We start from the raw sequence: 24,154 nt of genomic DNA on the forward strand, positions 1-24,154 counted from the left end.
TCTCAAAGAGTCGGACACAACTGAGCGACTTCACTTTTTTTCTTTCTTTAACATGCATATATGGGAGAGGTCCAGGAAAACAGTAATTTGCCAGAATGGCTGAAACTCTCACTTTAAGTACCATCTTCAGCTAGAGACAAACTAAGATACTAGGGGTGGTGGTTTGGGACTTCAAAGGGGAGGAGATGGACAAAGCAAATGTTTGATAAACAAATGTTTGCTGAGCCCTGCAGAGACAATGGGACACACAGTGGACTCTGATCACTAGGCTCTGCCAGGTGTCCCCCACCACAACTAGCCCTTATTCTTTGCAGATACCTCTGGTAACAGCACTATTGCAATAACAGGCATTTTATCTAAGTTCTTTCGGAAAATGAGAGGGGAAGTCAAAGTTTCTTTCTGAGACTTTTTGGGTATTGATTGTTTTCAGCTCAAAATAATCTACATGCTAAAGAGACATTTTGGAGTGACAGGTTTTGCTTCCCTACAGTCCAAAACCAGCTGAATATGAAACAGAAGGGAAGGAGATGGGGCACAACCTTTAAAAGAATGATACAGCCAGAGGACATGACAAAGACTTGTTAGAACTGACTGCGTCCAAGATGGCAGATGATTTAACTTCCAGTGTACCTTGAGCATCATTATATGCTCATTGTCGGCTTCGTGGTAAAGAATCCACCTGCCAAATGAGAGACACAAGGTTGATCCCTGGACGGGAAGATCCCCTAGAGAAGGAAATGGCAATCTATTCCAGTATTCTTGCCTAGGAAATCTCATGGACACAGGAGGCTGGCAGGCCACAGCCCATGGGGTTGCAAAAGAATCCAACATGACTTCATGACTAAACAACGACAAAACAACAAAGCATAAGCTAAATGATATGCCTACCAGCACCATGAGAGTTCTGAGGCCAACCATCAAGAACCAAAAAGTACGCGGCAGCCCGGTTTCTGGAAATCCTTGCCCTTTTCCAAAATGGTTGGAATAATCTTCCCAATTTAAAGTATGAAATTACCCAGCCCATAAAAATCTAACCATGCCATATTTCAAGGATTTCTTGCCTTCTGAGATGGCCGTTACTCTGTCTGTGAAGTGTGATTCTCTCTAAATAAATCCACTTCTTACTATCACTTCATCTCTACATTCTTTTACAACAAAGCAAGAACTTCACATTCACTGGGAACAAATAGATGTTTTATAAACTTCTTTTCCTGACTTCTTGGTGGAGGTTCTAACAGGAGCGCATATACAGCAGGAAATTTCTGAAATGTAAACTTTTTACCAACCAACCCACCAAAATTATTCTTTTTTTTATTGTAATTTAAAGTGTTGGCTGTAGAGAGTTTAGAAAATGCTGAGACATATAGAAAAGGAATACTGTAATTAATTTCAATCTCAGTGCTGTTGACTGAAAAATGCAAAACTTCAAATTTGAGAACTATGTTTTATTTGGCAGGTTTAGTGAGAACTATAGGCTAGGATAGAGCTTCTCAGATAGCACTGAGGGACTGCTCCAGAGAGGTAAGTGAGGAGTCAGGATATATAGGAGCTTTAGTTGGGGGGAGAGGGGGAATCTGGTCAGAACATTAAAAGATAACCAGTAATCATGAAACAGACACCTCAAATTAATGATTTATTTTATTTTATTTTTTGTATATGAGAAAATGTGAGAGTTTGAATGTATTGAAATTATTCCTTTGGTATGCATCTTAACTCTCTAGGACCACTATCCTATTTTTCTCCACTCTGAATTCCCTCAGAGTGGGGAAGGGGGAAAGATTGAGCAATTCCTGACACAAATCCTTGATAGCAGCAATTCTTTGGCCTTTTTATTTTATCATTCACTTCTTTGAAAATCTGTTGAGTCATGAAATCCTCCAGAAAATTACAGATCAGTTGTACACATGTAGAATTGTGTGTACAATTTCAGAGGATGCCCATTAAAAAACCCCATGTCAAGAATACATAGTCTAAAGTGAAAAATTCTTTAGTATAGTCATCATGGCTCCCAGGGCTACAGGGGCTGATTAAACCTAATCTGACCCTCGCATCCCTCCTGCTGGATCCAGGTTCACAGTCTTCCTGTCTGCTCCCCTGCCATCTTTCTGGCAACTTGACCAGCATGCCCTGCCTGAGCCATCCATCCTCTGGCAATCCAGTCTCAGCTCCTTCTGTGCCTTCCCCTCTCCCTCCACATGGTAGGATGAGCCACAGGCTACACCCCTCCAGCTCTCAGAGAAATACCTAAGTCATAAAGTGAACACCCCATTTCCAAACCACAGCCTCTGTACACAGCTTTCTTCTGTCTTCTCATACACCTTCGTATTCGATAACAGCTTTATTGAGCTATAATTAACATATCATAAAATCCACTCCTATAAAGTATACTATTCAGTGGCTTTTAGTGTATTCACAGGGTTATGCTACCACCATCATCAGGAAACTTTATTAAAAAAAACCCATACCCAGGAGCAGTCATTCCCTGTTCCTCACTAGCATGCTTTCTGTTTCCATGAATTTTCCTGTTCTGAATATTTCATGTAAATTTGGAGTATTTCATACAATATGTGGTCTTTTGTGCCTGGCTTATTTTGCTTTGCATAAAATTTTCAAACTTTATCTACATTGTAACAAGTATCAGAACTTAATTCTTTTTCATGGTCACATAATATTCCATTGCATGAGTGTATCACATTTTGTGTGACCGTTCATCCACAGAAAGATATTTGGGTTATTTCATATTTAGGGGATAGTATGAACAATGCTGCTGTGAAAATGTGTGTGCAAATTTTTGTGTGGCATATATTTCTATTTCCTTGAGCATAGACCTAAGAATGAGTTTCCATCCTGCCTTGCATGCAAATATTTACCATAATTATACAATCATTTTTCTATTGAATTTAACCATTCTGCTGCTACTGGATATTTAGGGTCTTATCAGAAATGAGGGAATGGGTCATCCAGTTTATCTCTAAGGTCTACCCCAGTTCTAAAAACTTATCATATTTGGGAACCATTGGTCTCCCTGTGCCTTGGTGTTCACCCAGTAACTCTCCTGTTCATCTCTGGTGTATCCATCTTTGACCTCACTGAGTATCCCACAGGGTGAAAGCTGATGGCTAGTACATGTAAAGGCTGCAGCTTGTGTATTGTGTTAGTTGCTCAGTCATGTCCAAGGAGAGAGTCCTGGAACAGATCTTTATACCACAGTCCTCAGAAGGAACCAGTCCTGCTGACATCTTGATCTTGGTCTTCTAGCCTCAAGAGCTGTGAACAATAGGTTTCTGTTGTTTAAGTCACGCAGTCTGTTACAGCAGCCATAACAAGCGACCACAGGTCCATCAGCCATTCTAAGCATAAAATAGTACTGGGGGAAAAGTAGTTTTGCCTTTATTTTTAAAACTAAGTTTAAAATAGCACAAGACCCTCTATTGTTCTAATGCAACTTTTTTATTTAAAAAATCCATTCTGATGAGATGTTAGTGAAATAACTTCTGTCCAAGAAATGTGAGCCCTACTCTAGCGTGAAGGAGCAATTTAAAGCCAAAATGATCTTGACATAAGACAACTGTGACTTGTTCTCATCCTCCACCAGTGATCAGCCACCTCCAGTGATATTGCTCTGGCTCTTACCACAGTCATCATAAACTGTTTCCTGTTGGTGGTCTTCCAAATTATTATATACTTCCATTATAGAAGCAATATTGCTGAAAGTTGGAAAAAATTAAAAGAGAAGATAAAAATCTTCAAACATCCCTAACCTCCCAACAAAAGTAACATTTATGTTTTATTTTATATATTGTTTATATTTTGATATACACATATATGACTTATTTTAAACACGACTTTACATTTTTATTGTAGGTGATTATTTTAAAACAGTGAAAGCAGAAATGAGAAAATTATTTTTCTCAGCCATGAGTACTGTTGAAAAATCTGGAAATTCCCCTAATACAGTCTGAATATATGTATCTATAATTATTGATAAATAAAATGAGATTGTTTAGTTTTATAGCCTGTTTTGTCACTTATTCTATCATGAACATTTTTCTCCCTTAATTAATTTTATGATATCATTCTGAATGTTTCTAAGTAATTTCATCCTACTACCATAATGAAATTAACCCAGGACATGTGGCTAAATGTTTAAGCCATTGCTCTAAGATTTTGCATTGATTAAAGATGATACAATGAATATCCTTTTAGATGAAACTTTGAACATATTTGAAATCACTTTTAAGTTAAATTGTTTGAAGTGCAAGTGCTGAGTCAAATGCTATGCAGATTTTCAAGTGCAAATATGCTTACACACATGCACCTATTTTATAAGTTACTGTAATTAAGCTCTGCACACATTTTTGCACACTACTGATGTCACTTAGGAATATATCCCATGCACTGTCATACAATTATAGTCTTCAAAACCGTCATTTTACTCTAGCAAACAGAATCCAACAACATATTAAAAAGATCATACATCATGGCCAAGTGGGTTTTATCCCAGGGATGTGAGGATTCTTCAATATTCACAAATCAATCAATGTGATACACCACATTAACAAATTGAAAGATAAAAACCATATGACTATCTCAATAGATGCAGAGAAAGCCTTTGACAAAATTCATTTGTGTGAATTTTGATAAATTTATGATAAAAAAACTCTCCAGAAAGCAGGCATGGATGAAAATACCTCAACATAATAAAAGCCATATATGATAAACCCACAGCAAACATTATCCTCAATGGTGAAAAATTGAAAGCATTTCCCCTAAAGTTAGGAACAAGACAAGGGTGCCCACTCTCACCACTACTATTCAACATAGTCCTGGAAGTTTTAGCCACAGCAATAAGAGAAGAAAAAGAAATAAAAGAAATCCAGATTGGAAAAAAAGAAGTAAAACTCTCACTGTTTGCAGATGACAGGATCCTCTACATAGAAAACCCTAAAGACACCACCAAAAAATTATGAGAGCTAATCAATGAATATAGTAAAGTTGCAGGATATAAAATTAATGCACAAAAATCCCTCACATTCCTATACACTAAAAATGAGAAAACAGAAAGAGAAATTAAGGAAACAATCCCATTCACCATTGTGATGAAAAGAATAAAATACTTAGGAATAAATCTACCTAAAGAAACAAAAGACCTACATATAGAAAACTATAAAATATTGATGAAAGAAATCAAAGATGACACAAATAGATGGAGATATATACCATGTTCATGGATTGAAAAAATTAATATAGTGAAAGTGAGTATACTATCCAAAGCAATCTACAGATTCAATGCAATCCCTATCAAGCTACCAAGAGTTTTTTTCACAGAACTAGAACAAATAATTTCTCAATTTGTATGGAAATACAAAAAAACCTCGAATAGCCAAAGGGATCTTGAGAAAGAATGGAACTGGAGGAATCAACCTGCTTGACTTCAGACTATACTATAGTCCGAAGCTTTGTATACTATACTATACAAAGCTACAGTCATTGAGACAGTACAGTACTGGCACAAAGTCAGAAATATAGATCAGTGGAACAAAATAGAAAGCCCAGAGATAAATCCATGCACCTATGGGCACCTTATCTTAGACAAAGGAGGCAAAAGTATACAATGGAGAAAAGACAATCTCTTTAACAAGCGGTGCTGGGAAAACTGGTCAACTACCTGTAAAAGAATGAAAGTAGAACACTTTCTAACACCATACATGAAAATAAACTCAAAATGGATTACAGATCTAAATGTAAGACCAGAAACTATAAAACTTCTAGAGAAAAACTTAGGCAAAACGCTTTCTGACATAAATCACAGCAAGATCCTCTATGACCCACCTCCCAGAGTAACGGAAATAAAAGCAAAAATAAACAAATGGGACCTTATTAAATTTAAAAGCTTTTGCACAATAAAGGAGACTATAAGCAAGGTGAAAAGACAGCCTGCAGAATGGGAGAAAATAGTAGTAAACAAAGCAACTGACAAAGAATTACTCTCAAAATATACAAGCAGCTCATTCAGCTCAATACCAGAAAAATAAACAGCCCAATCAAAAAAGGGCCAAGGAACTAAACAGACATTTCTCCAAAGAAGACACACGGATGACTACTCAGCATCACTCATCAGAGAAATGCAAATCAAAACCACAATGAGGTACCATCTCACACTGGTCAGAATGGCTGATATCAAAAACGTCTACAAACAATAAATGCTGTGGAGAAAAGGGAACCCTCTTACACTATTGGTGGGAATGCAAACTAGAACAGCCACTATGGAGAACAATGTGGAGATTCCTTAAAAAGCTGGGAATCAAAATGCCATATGACCCAGGAAACTAGAATTGAAAGAGACATGTGTACCCCAATGTTCATCACAGCACTGTTTACATTAGCTAGGACATGGAAGCAACCAGATGTCCATCGGCAGATGAACAGATAAGAAAGTTGTGATACATACACACAATGGAATATTACTCAGCTGTTAAAAAGAACGCATTTGAATCAGTCCTAATGAGGTGGATGAAACTGGAGCCTATTATACAGAATAAAGTAAGTCAGAAAGAAAAACACCAATACAGTATATTAATGCATATTATATGGAATTTAGAAAGATGGTAACAATGACCCTATGCGTTGAGACAGAAAAACATACACAGATATAGACAACAGACTTTTGGACTCTGTCAGAGAAGGTGAGGGTGGGATGATTTGAGAGAATAGCATTGAAGCATGTATATTACCATATGTGAAATAGATCACCAGTCCAAGTTCAATGCATGAAACAGGGCACTCAAAGCTGGTGCACTGGGACAACCCAGAGGGATGGGATGGGGAGGGAGGTGGAAGGAGTGTTTGGGATGGGGGACAGGTGTACACCCATGGTTGATTCATGTCAATGTATGGCAAAAACCACCACAATATTGTAAAGTAATTAGCCTCCAATTGAAATAAATTAATTAATCATAAAAACTCATTTTATTGATAAGACATCCATGAAGTCATTGATCTCCTTCCCAGTTTCATTGCATTAAAAAGCAATGAAGTTGAAAATAGCTACTAAATTTGCAGCCATCTCATCACTGAAGTTAAGATGTAAAATATCCATGAAAACCTAACCACAAAATTGAATTGTGATTATTCAAAAGATCATACTAATACACAGTCCATCTACAGATGATATTGGGATAATAAGTGAAGTTAGCAAAGTCACTAGATAAAAAACCAATGTACAATAATCAATGGTATTTTTATGTATTAACCACAAATGATAAGAAAATGAATTTTCAATAATAATGTCATGCATAAAAGAATCAGAAAAATATCAAATACCTGTTATTTTTATAGTAAATAGTGATATTTACCAGGGTCATACAGGTCCATTGCACTATTTACTATAAAACACTACCAATTAAAGAAGACCGAAATATATGAAGGCAAAGATTGTGTCTGGGGATGGAAGCCAAGATACTCTTAAGACAGATCTATGGATTCAGTGCAATCGCAATAAAAATTCCAGGGGGTAGTTTTGGGAAATTTGACAAGATGATTCAAAATTAATATAAAATGTATAGAACTAATAAAAGCAAAGACAGTCTTGAGGAATGCATTTAGAGATGTTATGCTATAGATCTCAAGACTCAAAACTATATTGACACAAAGAATGTCAATAGACAATCAGGATGAAACAGAGAAGCAAGACATGACCTCACTTATACAGTTGTTTTGGCTTATGAGAAGGTATCTCTGCTGGGAATGGAAAAAGAAGAGTCTTTGCAGTAAGTAGTGTTCTATCAATTAAATATCCAAATAAAAATATGAGTAGTGAGTCATATCTCTCTGCATACACACAAATCCATTTTGAGTAGAATGAAGACCTAACTATAAAAAGGAAAACCATATGAGGTAAGTAACAAGCAAATATTTTCATGACCTTCAGGCAGGCAAATATTTCTTAAACAGGGCACAAGTTACTAATATAAAATAAAAGTTGATATTTTGGACTATATTAAAATTAAGAGCTTTTCTTCATCAAAAACTGGTAGGAATCTCATTTCATCAAACATTGTTATCTAACAAATATATATATATTATACATATATATAATATGTATATATATATACATATATATATATGTATACACCATCAAAAAAAGGTTTCCAAACTATATAAAAGCTTTTAAAAATCAATAGAAAAAAAGATAACCCCATTAAAAAACGTGCAGTTTACCTGAACAAGCATTTCAACAAAAATATACAAATGTCTAATAAATATATCAAAGTTATCCAAATCTATTGATTGGTGGTAGAAATGCACATTGGTGGTAGCACAGCCACTTTGGAAGAAAATTTCTTATAAAACTAAATGTACTCTTACCATATGATCCAGCAATCATGCTTCTTGATATGTACTGAAATGAACTGAAACCTTGACATTCACACAAAAGCCTGCACATGGATGCTTATATCAGCTGTGTTCATAATTGCCAAAACTTGGAAGCAACTAAGATGTCCTTTAGACATGAATGGATCAACAATGGCACATCTAAATGATGGAATATTATTCAGTGATAAAAAGAAATGAGCCATCAATCATGAAAATAGATGGAGAGACCTACACCTTTTTTTTTTTTTAAGACTAAAGGAAAAGAATCAAGAAGTCATTTTATCTTTAGTTTCTCAGAAGCAAGGGTGTGTGTATTTGCGTCACACAAATTAAGAAGCCACGTGGGGGAATTCCATTTTTAAGACAAGGAGAGAGAGAGGGTCAAATGCGGAAGCTATATTTTTCTTAATGAAAAACATCTCTGTTTTAAAAGGTGGAATCCTGGTATTTTGTCATGTTCATTGAGTTATTCCCTAGAAACAAACCACATTATTTCTGAAAAGTTTGGGAACCACTTTTTGTCATGAATGACTAATGTTACTCTGGAAAGCCCCAAATCAATTCCTAGCCCTATTTTCAGTGGGCCTGACAAGAGCAGACAACATACCCAAACACATTTCTGCTGCAGATTTAGCGAAAGTAACTTCAGGGCACCTTTAGTGTTCATTGAGCAAGAGTACTGGGATAATATAAAAAAAGAAAAAAAAAAACCTTGTGTAAATCAGATTTCTATTTTCACTGCATAAATGTTTCAGAAGCCCCTAGGTAGATCTCCACTGAGGAACTACTGCTGCTATGTGGCACACCGCCCTCATCCTCCGGCAACAAGACGCACCTGGGAAGCATAAAACTCCAAGTCCTGCGCACTGAGGGTGCCTGTGTGTCAAGAAACAGTGACCTTTATGGGGGAAAAATGCATGTGTACCCCAGGTATAAAAAGCAAATTTAAGGTTCCCAAGGGAGAAGAGGGGAGAGGTAAATTGGGAGACTGGGATTGACATATACATACTGCTATATATAAAACAGACAACTAATAAGAATCTACTCTATAGCACAGAAAACTCTATTCAGTATTCTGTAATAACCTATATGGGAATAGAATCACATCCTATACATAGATATATGTATACATATAACTGACTCCCTTTGCTATACACTTAAAACTAACACAACGTTGTAAATGAACTATACTCTAATTTTTTTTTGAAAAGCTTGTTTTAAAAGAAAAAATGAGTGTGTTTTCTTTGAAGAAACTCAGCATACTGACCCCAAGCAAAAGAAGACAACCTTCATACGTAAAATGAAGGAAGTGCAGCATCATGGAAATCATTAGAAAGGGCTTTTTCACAGAAACGGAAGAAATGTGCCAGCAAACTTGAAAGTTTACAAGATATTTACTTCTGAACATGAATTCTGATTCACTAGTTGTTACTGTTGCTGTTGTTCAGTTGCTAAGTCGTCAGATTCTATGTGACCTTATGGACTGCAGCACTCTAGGCTCCTCTGTCCTCCACTATATCCTGGAGTATGTTCAGATTTATGACCCCTGAGTTGGTGATGCTATCAATCATCTCATCTTCTATCAACCCCTTCTTCTTGCCTTCAATCTTTCCCAGCAGCAGAGTCTTTTACAATGAGTCAGCTCTTTGCATCAGGCAACCAAAGGATTGAAGCTTCAGCTTCAGTCTTTCCAATGATTATTCAGTGTTGATTTCCTTTAGAATTGACTGGTTTGATCTCCTTGCTGTCCAAGGGACTCTCAAGAGTCTTCTTTAGCACTACAATTCAAAAGCATCCATTCTTCAATTCTCAACCTTCTTTATGGTTCAACTCTCCCATCCATACATGACAACTGGAAAAACCATAGCTTTGACTATATGGACCTTTGTTGGCAAAATGATGTCTCTATTTTTCAGTATGCTGTGTAGGTTTGTCATAGCTTTTCTTTCAAGGAGAAGCATCTTAATTTTGGGGCTGCAGTCACCATTTTCAGTGATTTGGGAGTAGAAGAAAATAACATCTGTCACTGTTTCCACTGTTTCTCCATAGAGCAATGGGACAAGTTGCCATGATTTTCGTTTTGAATGTTGAGTTTTAAGCCAGCTTTTTCACTCTCCTCTTTCACCTTCATCAAGAGTCTTTTTAGTTCCTCTTTGCTTTCTGTCATTAAGGGTGATATATCATCTGCACATCTGAGGTTGCTGATATTTCTCCCAGCAATTTTGATTCCAGTTTGTGATTCACCCAGCCTGGCATTTCATGCGATTTACTCTGCATAGAAGTTAAATAAGCACAGTGATAACATCCAGCCTTGTCATCCTCCTTTCCCAATTCTGAACCAGTCAGTTGTTCCATGTCGGGTTCTGTTGCTTGTAATTCACTAATAGGTGCCAAGTAATATTATTTTATTTTCTTTTGAAAATGATCTTAAGCCTCAATATCTCTAGTTTGATATCTTATAGCTCCTGTTTGTGAAAATTATACATTTCAATGAATACTCAGGGTTGATTTCCTATAGGATTGACTGGTTTGATCTCCTTACAGCCCAAGGGATTCTCAAGAGTTTTCTTTAGCACCACATTTTGAAAGCATCAGTTCTTTGGTGGATTAAACCACTACTGATATCAGAACATTAAAAACTAATTATTTTAACTTAAATAATTATTACTAATTAATTAAGCTAATTATGTTAACTTAAAAAAGATGATGTTATATTGATCAAAACAAGTGGTTTCAGATAAAGCTTTTTTAAAGTAATTAAATTAAAAAACTGCAAGTAAAAGTATGATCAGATCCACACAGAGAATTAATGAGAGGCTAGGTTCAGCATCATGTAAAATAGTGATCAGAATCATGTAAAAACTACCTGACATGTCCTTCAAAACTAGGTAACAAAAACAGGAAGGTGGTGGTCTTGCACTGTAGGTGGGACAGGAGAATGTGGATCAAAAAGTGGGAGGTGCTGGGTAGAAAGTACAAAGATTTCCCACGCACTCCCTGCATACTCCTGCCTGCCCCCTCACACACACACACACACACACACACACACACACACACAACTCCTGTGCTCTCATCATCTCTACCAGGTGGTGTAAATGTTAGTCTCTCAGACACGTCTGACTCTTTATGACCCCAGGCACTGTGGCCCTCCAGGCACCTCTGTCCATCGAATTCTCCAGGTAAGAATACTAGAGTGGGTAGCCATTCCCTTTACCAGGGGATCTTCCTGACCCAGGGATGAAACCCAGGTCTCCTGCTTCGAAGGCAGATTCTTAACTGAGCCACCAGATGGTATACTTGTTATTATAGACAGACATTGATAAGTAATCACTCAAGTTCATAGTTTACATTAGGATTCACACTTGGTGTTGTACATTCTATGGGTTTGGACAAATGTAATCTACCTTTATCTGCATGTTATCTACTGTTTTGGTATCATACATTCACTACCCTAAAGATTCTCCATTCTTCCTAAATGCCAATCTCTGACAACCACTGATCTTTTTATTGTCTTCATAGTTTTACTTTTTCTGGAATCTCATATAGTTGAAATCATGTAGTATGTAGACTTTTCAGAATAGCTTCTTTCACTGAGTAATGTGCATTTAAGGATCTTCCATGACGCTTCATAACTTGATAACCCACTTTTTAGTGATGGATGTACCACATGTACCATCATGTTTATTCATTCACCTGCTGAAGGAAATCTTGGTGGCTTTCAATTTTTGGTAATCATGGATAAAGCTGCTATAAATATTTGTGTGCAAGATTTTATTTTGTGGACTTAAGTTTTCAACTTATTTTACTACATATCAAAGAGTGTGATTACTGGGTCATATATTAAACTGGTTTTTAAAGTGGTTCTACTATTTTGCACTCCCATCTGCAATGAATGAAGTTTCCTGTGCTGCACATTTAGTGCTATCAGTGTTCTGGATTTTAGCCAGCCCAATATGTATGCAGTAGTATCATAGCAATGCTTTAATTTGTAATTCCCCAATGATTTATGACATTGACATTATTTGCAATCTGTATATCTTGATTAGTGGGGTATCTGTTTACATTTTTGACAATTTTTAACTGAATTTTTCATTTTTCTATTGTTGAATTTTAAAGTTTTTTGTGTATTTTAGATAACAGACCTTTATCAGATGTATGTTTCACAGATTTTCTTCCCAGTCTTCTGGTCTTACTCTCTCAGCAGTGTCTTTTGTAAAGCAGAAGCTTTTAATTTTAATGAAGTTAAAATTCAAACTAAGCAATTTTTTCTTTCCTGGATTGTGCCATTGGTGTTTTGTCTAAAACATCATCACAAAATCAAATTTACCTTGATTTTCTCCTATGCTATAATTCTAGGAGTTTTATGGTTTTGTATTTCATATTTATTTCTATGGCCCATTTTGAGTTAATTTTTGTGAAAAGTATAGGATTGTGTCTAGACTTGTTTTTTATATGTTTGTGGCCAATTGTTCTAAGACTGTTTAAAAGCCTAGCATTTTGCCATTAACTTACCTTTGCTACTCCATCAGTGATCAGCTGACTACATTTGTGTGGGTCTATTTCTGGGCTCTCTACTCTGTTCCACAGAGTAGTACTCTGTTCTACTCTATCCTTTCACCAATACCACGCTGTCTTGACTATTATAGCTCTATAGCAAGAATTAAAAGTCAGGTATTCTGTCAGTCCTCCAAGTTTGTTCTCCTTCAATATTGGTTGAATAGTCTAAGTCTCTTATCTTTCCAAAAATATTTTACAGTGAGTTTATTGATATCCACAAAGTAACACACTGGGATTTTCATTAGGGCTGCATTGAATCTATAGATGAAGTTGGGAAGAGGTTCATATCTTAATAAAATTTAGTTTTCCTACATATGAATATGTAGTGTCTCCACATTTATTTAGTTCTTCTTTGACTTCATTCATCAGAGTTTTGTAGTTTTAATCATGTAGATCTTGTATATATTTCATTAGATTTACACCTAAAGTGTTCCATTTTTCATTGCTAATATAAATTGTACTGTGTCTTTTATTTCAGATTCTGATTGTTTGTTGCTAGTGTGTAGAAAAGCAATTGACTTTTGTATATGAACCTTTTATCCAGCAACCTTGCTACAATATCTTAGTTTCTGGAGTTTTGTTGTTGTTTATTTTGTTGTCGTTGTTGTTTTTGATTCTTTTGAATTTCCTATGTAGACAATCATGTAATCTATGAACAAAGAGAGCTTTATCTGTTCCTTCTCCAAAACTGTATGCCTTTTATTTCCTTTTCTTGTCTTATTGCATTATCTAGGGTTTCCCATACAATGATGAATAGGAAGAGTAAGAGGGAACATCCTTGTCTTGCTCCTAATTTTAGAGAAAGGCATTTAGTTTCATATCATTGTATATGATGTTAACAGCTGTTCTTTTATCCAGTTGAGAAAGTTCTTTCTTCCCTAGTTTGCAGAAAGTTGTTTATCATAAATTGATGTTCAGGTTTGTCAAATGTTTTTCTGTAGTTATTAATCTAATCATGATTTTTTTTCTAGGCTTGTTGATGTGATTTTTTCAAATATCAAACTAGCCTTGCGTACCTGGAATAAATCCCTCTTAGTTGTGGTGTATAATTCTTTTTATGCACTGTTGAATTCAACTTAACTATAGTTTGTTGAGGATTTTTGCATTTATGTTCATGAGAAATATTGCTCTGTAGTTTTCTTCTGCTATAATGTCTTTGTCTGGTTTTGATATTAGGGTGATTTTGGCCTCATATGATGAGTTAGCAAGTATTCTCTCTGTTTCTAATTTCTGAAATGGATTTTTAAAAATAGACACATTGTTTTCATTAAATACCGGTAGAATTCACCAGTGAACCCATCTGGGAGTGATGTCCAGGTAGAAATCTCTTTTGGAAGTTTGTAGTTATTGATTCAATTTTGTTAATAGACATCAGTTCAGTTCAGTTCAGTTCAGTAGCTCAATCGTGTCCAACTCTCTGCGACCCCATGAATCACAGCATGCCAGTCCTCCCTGTCCATCACCAACTCCTGGAGTTTACTCAAACTCATGTCCATCAAGTCAGTGATGCCATCCAGCCATCTCATCCTCTGTTATCCCCTTCTCCTCCTGCCCCCAATCCCTCCCACCATCAGGGTCTTTTTCCAATGAATCAACTCTTCACATCAGGTAGCCAAAGTATTGGAGTTTCAGTTTCAGCATCAGTCCTTCCAATGAACACCCAGGATTAGGATGGACTGGTTGGATTTCCTTGTAGTCCAAGGGATTCTCAAGAGTCTTCTCCAACACCACAGGTCAAAAACATCGATTCTTCAGCGCTCAGCTTTCTTTATAGTCCAGCTCTCACATCCATATATGACCACTGGAAAAACCATAGCCTTGACCATATGGACTTTTGTTGGCAAAGTAATGTCTCTGCTTTTTAATATGCTGTCTAGGTTGGTCATAACTTTCCTTCCAAGGAGTAAGTGTCTTTTAATTTCATGGTTGCAATCACCATCTGCAGTGATTTTGGAGCTCCAAAAAATAAAGTCAGTCACTGTTTCCTCTGTTTCCCCATCTATTTGCCATGAAGTGATGGGACCAGATGCCATGATCTTAGTTTTCTGAATGTTGAGCTTTAAGCCAACTTTTTCACTCTCCTCTTTCACTTTCATCAAGAGTCTCTTTAGTTCACCTTCACTTTCTGCCATAAGGGTGGTATCATCTGCATATCTGAGGTTCTTGATATTTCTCCCGGAAATCTTGATTCCAGCTTTTGCTTCTTCCAGCCCAGCGTTTCTCATGATGTACTCTGCATATAAGTTAAATAAGCAGGGTGACAATATACAGCCTTGATGTACTCCTTTTCCTATTTGGAACCAGTCTTGTTCCATGTCCAGTTCTAACTGTTGCTTCCTGACCTGCATATAGGTTTCTCAACAGGCAGGTCAGGTGGTCTGGTATTCCCATCTCTTTAAGAATTTTCCACAGTTTATTGTGATTTACACAGTCAAAGGCTTTGACATAGTCAATAAAGCAGAAATAGATGTTTTTCTGGAGCTCTCTTGGTTTTTCGATGATCCAGTGGATGTTGGCAATTTGATCTCTGGTTCCTCTGCATTTTCTAAAACCAGCTTGAACATCTGGAAGTTCACTGTTCACGTATTGCTGAAGCCTGGCTTGGAGAATTTTGAGCATTACTTTACATAGACCTATTCAAATTATCTAATTTTGTGTGTGTGTGTATGGATTGTGTCTTCCAAGGAGTTGGTCCATTTCATCTAAGTGATCAAATTTGTAGATGTAGAATATTTATGATATCCTTTTACTCTCATTTTAAACTCCATGACATCAGTAATGCTGACCTCTCTTTAATTTATGATATCAGCTACTTGTGTCTTTCTTTTTTTAGTTTGGTAGAATGTTTCAACTTATTTTAATGTCATTTCAAGGAGTAAACTTTTAATTTTGCTGATTTTCTCTTAATTTTCTTTTTTTTAATTTCACTAATTTTTGCTATAATTTTATTATTTTTTCTTTTCTGCTTATTTTTGGTAGAATTTGCTTCTCCTTTATAGTTTAATAAAGTGAAAGCTTAGATTTTATTTCAAGATTTGTTTTTTTTTCTAATAAAGACATTCAAAGTAATGCTCTCTAAATACTGCATTTGCTGCATCCCACAATTTATAGGAAGTTGTACTTTTATTTTCATTTAGCTCAAATTATTTTTAAATTTCTCTTGAGATTTATTCTTTACCCTGTGTGTTATTTAGAAGTCTGGGGCTTTCCAGCTGCCTTTCTATTACTGATTACTAGTTTAATTCCACTGTGATCTGAAAGCACACATTGTATGATTTTTATCCTTTTAAGTTTACTAACATGTTTTTTATCACCCAAAATGCAACCTGTTTTGGTGAATGTTCTATGTGAACTTTCAGTTCAGTTCAGTCACTCAGTCGTGTCCAACTCTTTGTGACCCCATGAGCTGCAGCACGCCAGGCCTCCCTGTCCATCACCAACTCCCAGAGTCCACCCAAATCCATGTCCATCAAGTCGGTGATGCCATCCAACCATCCTCTGTCATCCCCTTCTCCACCTGCCCTCAATTTTTCCCAGCATCAGGGTCTTTTCAAATGAGTCAGGTCTTTGCAGGTGGCCAAAGTATTGGAGTTTCAGCTTCAACATCAGTCCTTCCAACTCAAACTCATGTCCTTCAAGTCGGTGATGCCATCCGGCCATCTCATCCTCTGTCATCCCCTTCTCCTCCTGCCCCCAATCCCTCCCATCATCAGGGTCTTTTTCCAATGAATTAACTCTTCACATCAGGTTGCCAAAGTATTGGAGTTTCAGTTTCAGCATCAGTCTTTCCAATGAACACCCAGGACTGATCTCCTTTAGGATGGACTGGTTGGATGTCCTTGCAGTCCAAGGGACTCTCAAGAGTCTTCTTCAACACCACAGTTCAAAAGCATCAATTCTTCAGTGCTCAGCTTTCTTTATAGTCCAACTCTCACATTCATACATGACCACTTGACCACTGGAAAAACCATAGCCTTGACTAGATGGACCTTTGTTAGCAATGTAATGTCTCTGCTTTTTAATATGCTATCTAGGTTGATCATAACTTTCCTTCCAAGGAGTAAGCGTCTTTTCATTTCACTGGCCATCTGCAGTGATTTTGGAGCCCCTAAAAAATAAAGTCAGCCACTGTTTCCACTGTTTCCCCATCTATTTCCCATGAAGTGATGGGACCAGATGCCATGATCTTAGTTTTCTGAATGTTGAGCTTTAAGCCAACTTTTTCATTCTCCTCTTTCACTTTCATCAAGAGGCTCTTTATTTCTTCTTCACTTTCTACCATGAGGGTGGTATCATCTACATATCTGAGGTTATTGATATTTTCCCCGGCAATCTTGATTCCAGCTTGTGAACTTTAGAAGAATGTATACTCTGAAGTTGTTGAATGGAGTAGTCTATAACTGTCAACTAGATACTGGTAATTGATTGTTATGTTCAGTTACGATGTGTTTCCCAACTTCCTGTTTGCTAAAACTGTCAGTTATGGGGTGTTAAGTATTTATTTCTTTTTGAAATTCTATTAGTTTTTGTCTTTGTTGTTAGGCACATACACCTTAAGGACTATTATGTCTTCTTGGAGAATTGACCTCTTTATCATTATATAATATCCCTCTTTTTACCTGGTAGTCCTCCTTCTTCTAAAATTGCCTTTGTCTGAAATTAATATAGCCATTCCAGCTTTCCTTTGACTGCTATTAGCGTGATATATATTTCCCATTCTCTTTATTATTGTATATGTCATTATATTTAATGAGTTTCCTGTAGATGATATAAGGTTGGATCCTGTTTATTGATCCACTCTGACAGTGTTCACCTTTTGATTCATGCATTTAGACTGTAGAAATTTAAAGTGATTACTGATATGTTTAGATTAACAGCTACCATTTTTGTTATTGTATCCTATTTGTTGCCCTTATTGTCTGTTTTTATTTTTGTCTTCCACTCTTTCTGTCTTTATATGAAGCAAGCATTTTATATGATTCCATTCTCTCTCCTTTTCTTGCAACTCAGCTATACTTTCTATCTCTTTTTTTAAGTAGTTGCCCTAGAGTTTACAATATACATTTTCAACTAATCTAGGTTAACTTTCAAAAAGCACTATACTTTCACAGGTAGGCAAGTACCCTATGAATATCATTGTTGTCATTAATTTCACTTATCAATATGTCATAATTACCAAATACACTGTTGCTTTCACTTTGACCAAAGAGATATTAGCTCAATTAAGAGTAAGAAAGACAAGATTTATCTACCTTCTTTTATTCTTTTATCTACCTTCATTTATTCTTTCTCTAACACTCTTGCTTTATTTGACAATCCAGGTTTCTGACCTATAACATTTTTCTTCTCCCTGAAAAATTTCTTTTAATTTTCTTGCAAGGCAGATCTACTGGCAATAAGTTTCTTTAAGTATTGTTTATCTGAGAATGCCTTTATCTCCTTTTCACTTTTAAAGGATAATATCACTGGATGCAAAAGTTTAGGTTGGTGAGAGGTTTTTTTGTTCTTCAATAATATAAATATTTCATTCTTCTTTCTTCATGCCTGCATGATTTTTGTAAAAAAGTTTGATGTAATTCTTATCCTTGCTCCTCTGTAAGTGAAGTTTTCTTTATTTTCCACTCTGACTCCTTTCAAGATTTTTTCTCTTCTTATTATTTAATGCACTTGGACTATGCTATGCCAAAGAGTATGTTTGGCACTTATCCTTCTTGATGTTCTCTGAGCTTCCTGGATCTGTGGTTTGGTTTCTGAAATTATTTTTGAAAAATTCTCAGTCATTAGTTAATTAAGATATTTCTTCTGTTTCTTTCTTTATTTACACTCTCGTAAATTTCCCTCAGTGCTTGATATTTTTCTCCCCCCTTTTCAGTTACTCCTCTTTGCTTTTCAGTTTGGGAAGTTTTTATTGACATATTCTCAAATTCAGAGATTTTTTTCACTTTGTCATGTCCAGTCTATTATTCTCCCCATCAAAAGCATTTTTCATTTTTTTTCACAGTATTTTTTATTCCCAGCTTTTCTTTTTCATTTTGTCTTCAGAACTACATCCTCTGTTTATCTTAATCATCTGTTTTGCATGTTGCCTGTTTTTTCTATTACAGGCCTCAGAATATTAATTATACTTCTTTTAAATTCCTGACCTGATAGTTCAAAACCTTCCTGCCATATCTGAATCTTGTTCTGATGCTTATTCTATTTAAATTGGCTTTTTTTCTTTTTTGCTTTTTACTATGCCTTGTAATTTTTTGTTGAAAGCAGGATATGATGTATTGAGTGGAATTATCTGTGGTAATTAGGTCTTTAGTAATATGATGATGAGGTGCTGGGGGAGACAGGAAGTGTGCTGTGATTAGTTTTAGTTTTTGGATGAGCCTGTGCCACTGGGCTGGGACCTCCGGAAGTGCTTCTCAGTTTCTTGCCCTCTTCCCTTTTAGGTGAGTCAGGACAGCTAAAGGAGACTTGGTTGGTATTTCCCTTCTCTCACACGAAAGGCTAGAGGTAAGTGAAGTTGGGTATTTCCCTAGATTATTAGGTTCTGGGAAAACCCAAGTTAGTTAGTCTCTGCTGAAATATTTTCCTTTGAGGGCAGAGTTTGTTAAGAAAAGAATACTCTGGGGATATTTCAAAATGGTTACTCTTTTTACCAACATCTCCTCCCCTGCCCGCCCAACTGGAATCATGAAGAGACTTTTCTCTGACCTTTACAATGAGAACCGTATAAGATTCTTAGAAATAAAATTCAGGAAATCATAAACCTCCATTCACAGGGTTGAGTCTCCAGGAGTTTTTGTCTCTGAAGCTAGTTTATGTACAGGCTCCTGCAATTAGGCAATTACAATTTAAAAATTCCCACTTGATGCTGGTTCCAGTGATGGTTTCTGAGTGATATCTGCTCCAGGTAAGCTATGGCTCTCTATTGCCTTTTGTTTCTTTAGTTTTCAGAGTGGTGGTTTGTTCTGTGATATCAATCCTCTGATGGATCTAAAAAGAATTGCTGATTTTTAGCTTTCAGCTTTTTTCTTAATGTGGGAATGGGAGTGGTGACATCCAAGCTGGAGTCGGACCATCTCTTCTATTATTTTTAACAATTAAAAGTATTGAAGATTTTGATCTAGAATTGCAAGCTGTGAGATATAGGTAGAGTTTTTTTTTATTTTTTAGGTGACTTTCTATTTGTCCAAAAGCATTTATTGAATAATCCATCTTCTTTTTCACCTATGAAACACTAGTTATATAATATATTACATTTTCATGAGTCCATAGAGCTATCTCTGGACATTCTAATATATGGCATTGATCTATAAGTTCATGCACCAATGCCACACCATTTTAATTGTTGAAGCTTCATAATATGTTTGAGCTTCTCATAGGGTTAGACCTCCACATCATTTAACTGAGATCACACACCGAGTCTCAGGACTTAATGAAGCTCAGGTTCTTGATGTCTTATTGCAGAAAGAATTCAGTGAGAGACAAAGTGATAAGTAAGCAGTCAATTTATTTAGAAAGAAACACACTCCACAGATAGAGTCGGGGGCAGGGGTGGGCATCTCAGAAGGTAAGAGCAGTCCCAGGGTATGGGGCTGTCAGTTTTTATAGGGGTGGGTAATTTCATAGGCTAATGAGTGGGAGGAGCATTCCAACTATTTGAGGGAAGAGATGGGGATTTCTAGGAACTGGGTTACTGCCTGCTTTCTAGCCTTTTATGGTCAGCTTTGGAAGGGTCATGGCACTCTTGTGTATGTCATTTAGCTTGCTGATGTGCTACAATGAGCTTATACTGAGGTTCAAGGTCTAGTGGAAGTTGACTTGTCTGCCATCTTGGACCTATTTGGTTCTAATCAGTTTATGTCATGTCCTTGGGCTATGTAGTTCTTTTAAAGATTGTGCTCTGGCTCCTTCCCTCCTATTTCAGTTTCACTTGTACAGGTAGGTTTTTTTCACTTTTTCTCATAGATTCTCAAGAATTTTCATGCATTTATTCTTTTTTCCTTGTATTTCCTTGTATTTGGATATTTTCTTCCATTTGGTTCTTTCAACCAATTCTTGCTTTTATACATAAAGGTTATAGAATTCTGTATATTAATTTTGTAGCATATTGAATTCTATTGTTTGTAATAACTTTTTCAGAGGATACTTTGATTTTCCATATATAATAAGTATAATTTATATGCCACGTGTAAAACCAATAATGACCTTATTTCTACTGTTCCAATTTTTATACCTCTAATAATATATCTTTTATGCCTTAGTAGTACATCTAATTGTATTGACTGTTTTGGTACTTCCAAAGCAAATTAAAAGAATAATGATGAAGTGGGCATTCTTGTCTTTTTATTTAATTCATAGAAGCAATTTCTAATTAAAAAGATACTGTTGTTTTGAGGCTGAAATAGGTATATTTTATCTCATTCAAGTAGCATACATATATACCTAAGTTAGTAAGCAGTCTTTATCATTAATGGATATTGAATTTTATTGTATGCCTTTCAGCATCCATGAAAATAAGCACATGCTTTTAAATTTAGTTCTATTAGCACATTAACCATTTCTTACCATGGAGTACTTCTTATATTCCTGGAATAAGACTTGCTTGGCTATGATGAATTATTATTTTTATTTGCTACAGTAATATTTTACTTACAGATTTTAAATCAATATTCATACATTGTACTGGTCTGTGATTTTACTTTGTGCCATATTTATTGAATTTGATTGCTACTCTTTTGGCTCCTTGATGCAGAGCTGACTCATTTGGAAAGACCTTGATATTGGGAAAGATTGAAGACAAGGAAGAGAAGGTGACGACAAAGCATGAGATGGTTAGATGGCATCACCGACTCAATGGACATGAGTTTGGGTGAACTCTGGGAGTTGGTGATGGACAGGGAGGCCTGGCATGCTGCGGTTCATGGGGTCTCAAAGAGTCGGACACGACTGAGCGACTGAACTGAACTGAACTCACTTCATAAAAATGACTTGGTTGCTTCCTTTCTTTTTCTAAATTCTAAAACAGAAGCACTTAATAACATCATAGATTTTAGTGTATAAAATTTGGCAGAATATTTTTGTGTGTGAAAACAACTGAATCTAGTGACTTCTCAAGATTTAACTGGCAACTTTTTCTATTTCCTGTCTGGGAAACAGTGCCTTGACATTTTTCAAGTAAATTTAAGTAAATTACAGATTCCTAGGAAATTATTGAGTTTACCCAAGTTTTCAAATAAAAGTATTAAGACAGAAGCTTCTAGGCATGATAAAAATAACAGAGCTCAGACTTACCTCTGCACACATATATAAGTAACAAATTATGTAAAACAATTGTTTTTCACAAACATATAGGTAGCAAATCAGATGAAGCAATTGTTTTCCAGTCACTGGATATTGGTCAACAAAGGACAGTAATCCCTGAAAAATAAGAAACAATGAAGTGAATCCAACAATTGTCTCACTATTATTACTGCTTTAATTGTGTTTTCAGTTTGGGGCACAGATAGGAGTACTCGGGGGGAACCAGATGAACCGATGAGCTGAGGAGATGGAGCTGAATGTCTGGGAGACCACGGTGGCTTGAGGTCACAGGACAGAGTACTGGAGAGGAGAAGTGCACAGGGAGAGAACCCTGGGTTTCCCTTGAATGTTCTGCCGAATACTGGTCACATATAAGCATGAAGAAACTACCCAAGGCTGGGGAAGAACCCCTAAAGAGGACTGAAAGGAACAGTGCTTGAAGTACACATACAACCAGCATAGCGCCTGTCCCAAAAGTGAAAGAGGAGAGGGAAAAAGTTGGCTGAAAGCTCAACATTCAGCTAACTAAGATCACGGTATCCGGTCCCATCACTTCATGGCAAATAGATAGGGAAACAGTGGAAACAGTGACTGACTTTATTTTGGGGGTCTCCAAAATCACTGCAGATGGCGATTGCAGCCATGAAATTAAAAGACACTTACTCCTTGGAAGGAAAGTTATGACCAACCTAGACAGCATATTAAAAAGCAGAGACATTACTTTGTCAACAAAGATCCATCTAGTCAAGGCTTTGGTTTTTCCACTGGTCATGTATGGATGTGAGAGTTGGACTATAAAGAAAGCTGAGCACTGAAGAATTGATGTTTTTGAACTGTGGTGTTGGAGAAGACTCTTGTGAGTCCCTTGGACTGCACGGAGATCCAACCAGTCCATCCTAAAGGAGATCAGTTCTGGGTGTTCATTGGAAGGACTGATGTGGAAGCTGAAACTCCAATACTTTGGTCACCTGATGCGAAGTGCTGACTCATCTGAAAAGACCCTGATGCTGGGAAAGATTGAGGGCAGGAGGAGAAGGGGACGACAGAGGATGAGATGTTAGGATGGCATCACTGACTCAATGGACTTGGGTTTGGGTGGACTTCGGGAGTTGGTGATGGACAGGGAGGCCTGGCGTGCTGTGGTTCATGGCGTCACAAAGAGCTGGACGCGACTGTGCGACTGAACTGAACTATCAGCTAAACTAGAAAAATCTTACTTTTTATGAAGAATGAAACACAGAGAGAAAAAAGAATTTTTAAAGATAAACATATCATCAATATGCTGTAAGACAACTTCAGAATACCTAACATATAGGTAATCTCTGGAAGAGAGAGTAGAAACAGGAAGAATATTTGATAACATAATGACAAAAGTTTACCACACTTGAGGAAAAGAAAAAAACCACAGATCCAAGAAGCTCATTGAACTCCAATTATAAAAACATGAAGCCATATTTTATGAAACATCAAAGCACATTATTATGAAATAGCTCAAATAAAGGGAAAATACTAAAATCAGGCAGAGGAAAAAAGTCATTATATACAAGGACCTAAAATAAGAATGACAGCAAAATTCTTGTCAGAAATAATGCAAACGGGAAATCAGTGCAGTAACAACTTTTAAAGTACTGAAAGAAAAGATTCTGTCAATTCAAAATTCTGTGTTCCATGAAAATGCCTTTCAAAAATTAAGGCAAATAATGCCACTTTAAAAAATATAAAAGCTTAAAGACTTCACACACAGCAGACCTGCACTATAAGAAATGTTTAAGAATGTCTTACAGACAGATGGAACTTGTACCACCGGAAAATATGGATCTGTACAAAGGAATGAAAAGTATCAGAATTGGTAACTATATGACTAAAAGTATAATATTTTGTTCTTGTTATTTAAAATCTTTAAGAAATAATTGACTATTTAAACAAA

The 24,154-nt window shown here is 36.2% G+C and overlaps 1 long non-coding RNA gene across 1 annotated transcript; it reads left to right on the plus strand.

The window, feature by feature from the left end:
• Positions 1-19,361: 19,361 nt before the first annotated feature.
• On the plus strand, positions 19,362-22,931 carry LOC139032357 (uncharacterized). The gene is made up of 3 exons (XR_011484862.1): positions 19,362-19,434; positions 19,704-19,834; positions 21,680-22,931. It is a non-coding gene; the product is annotated as an uncharacterized lncRNA (long non-coding RNA).
• Positions 22,932-24,154: the final 1,223 nt, after the last annotated feature.

The sequence above is a fragment of the Odocoileus virginianus genome, chromosome 31 (genome assembly GCF_023699985.2).
Source record: "Odocoileus virginianus isolate 20LAN1187 ecotype Illinois chromosome 31, Ovbor_1.2, whole genome shotgun sequence".
Lineage (NCBI taxonomy): Eukaryota > Metazoa > Chordata > Mammalia > Artiodactyla > Cervidae > Odocoileus > Odocoileus virginianus.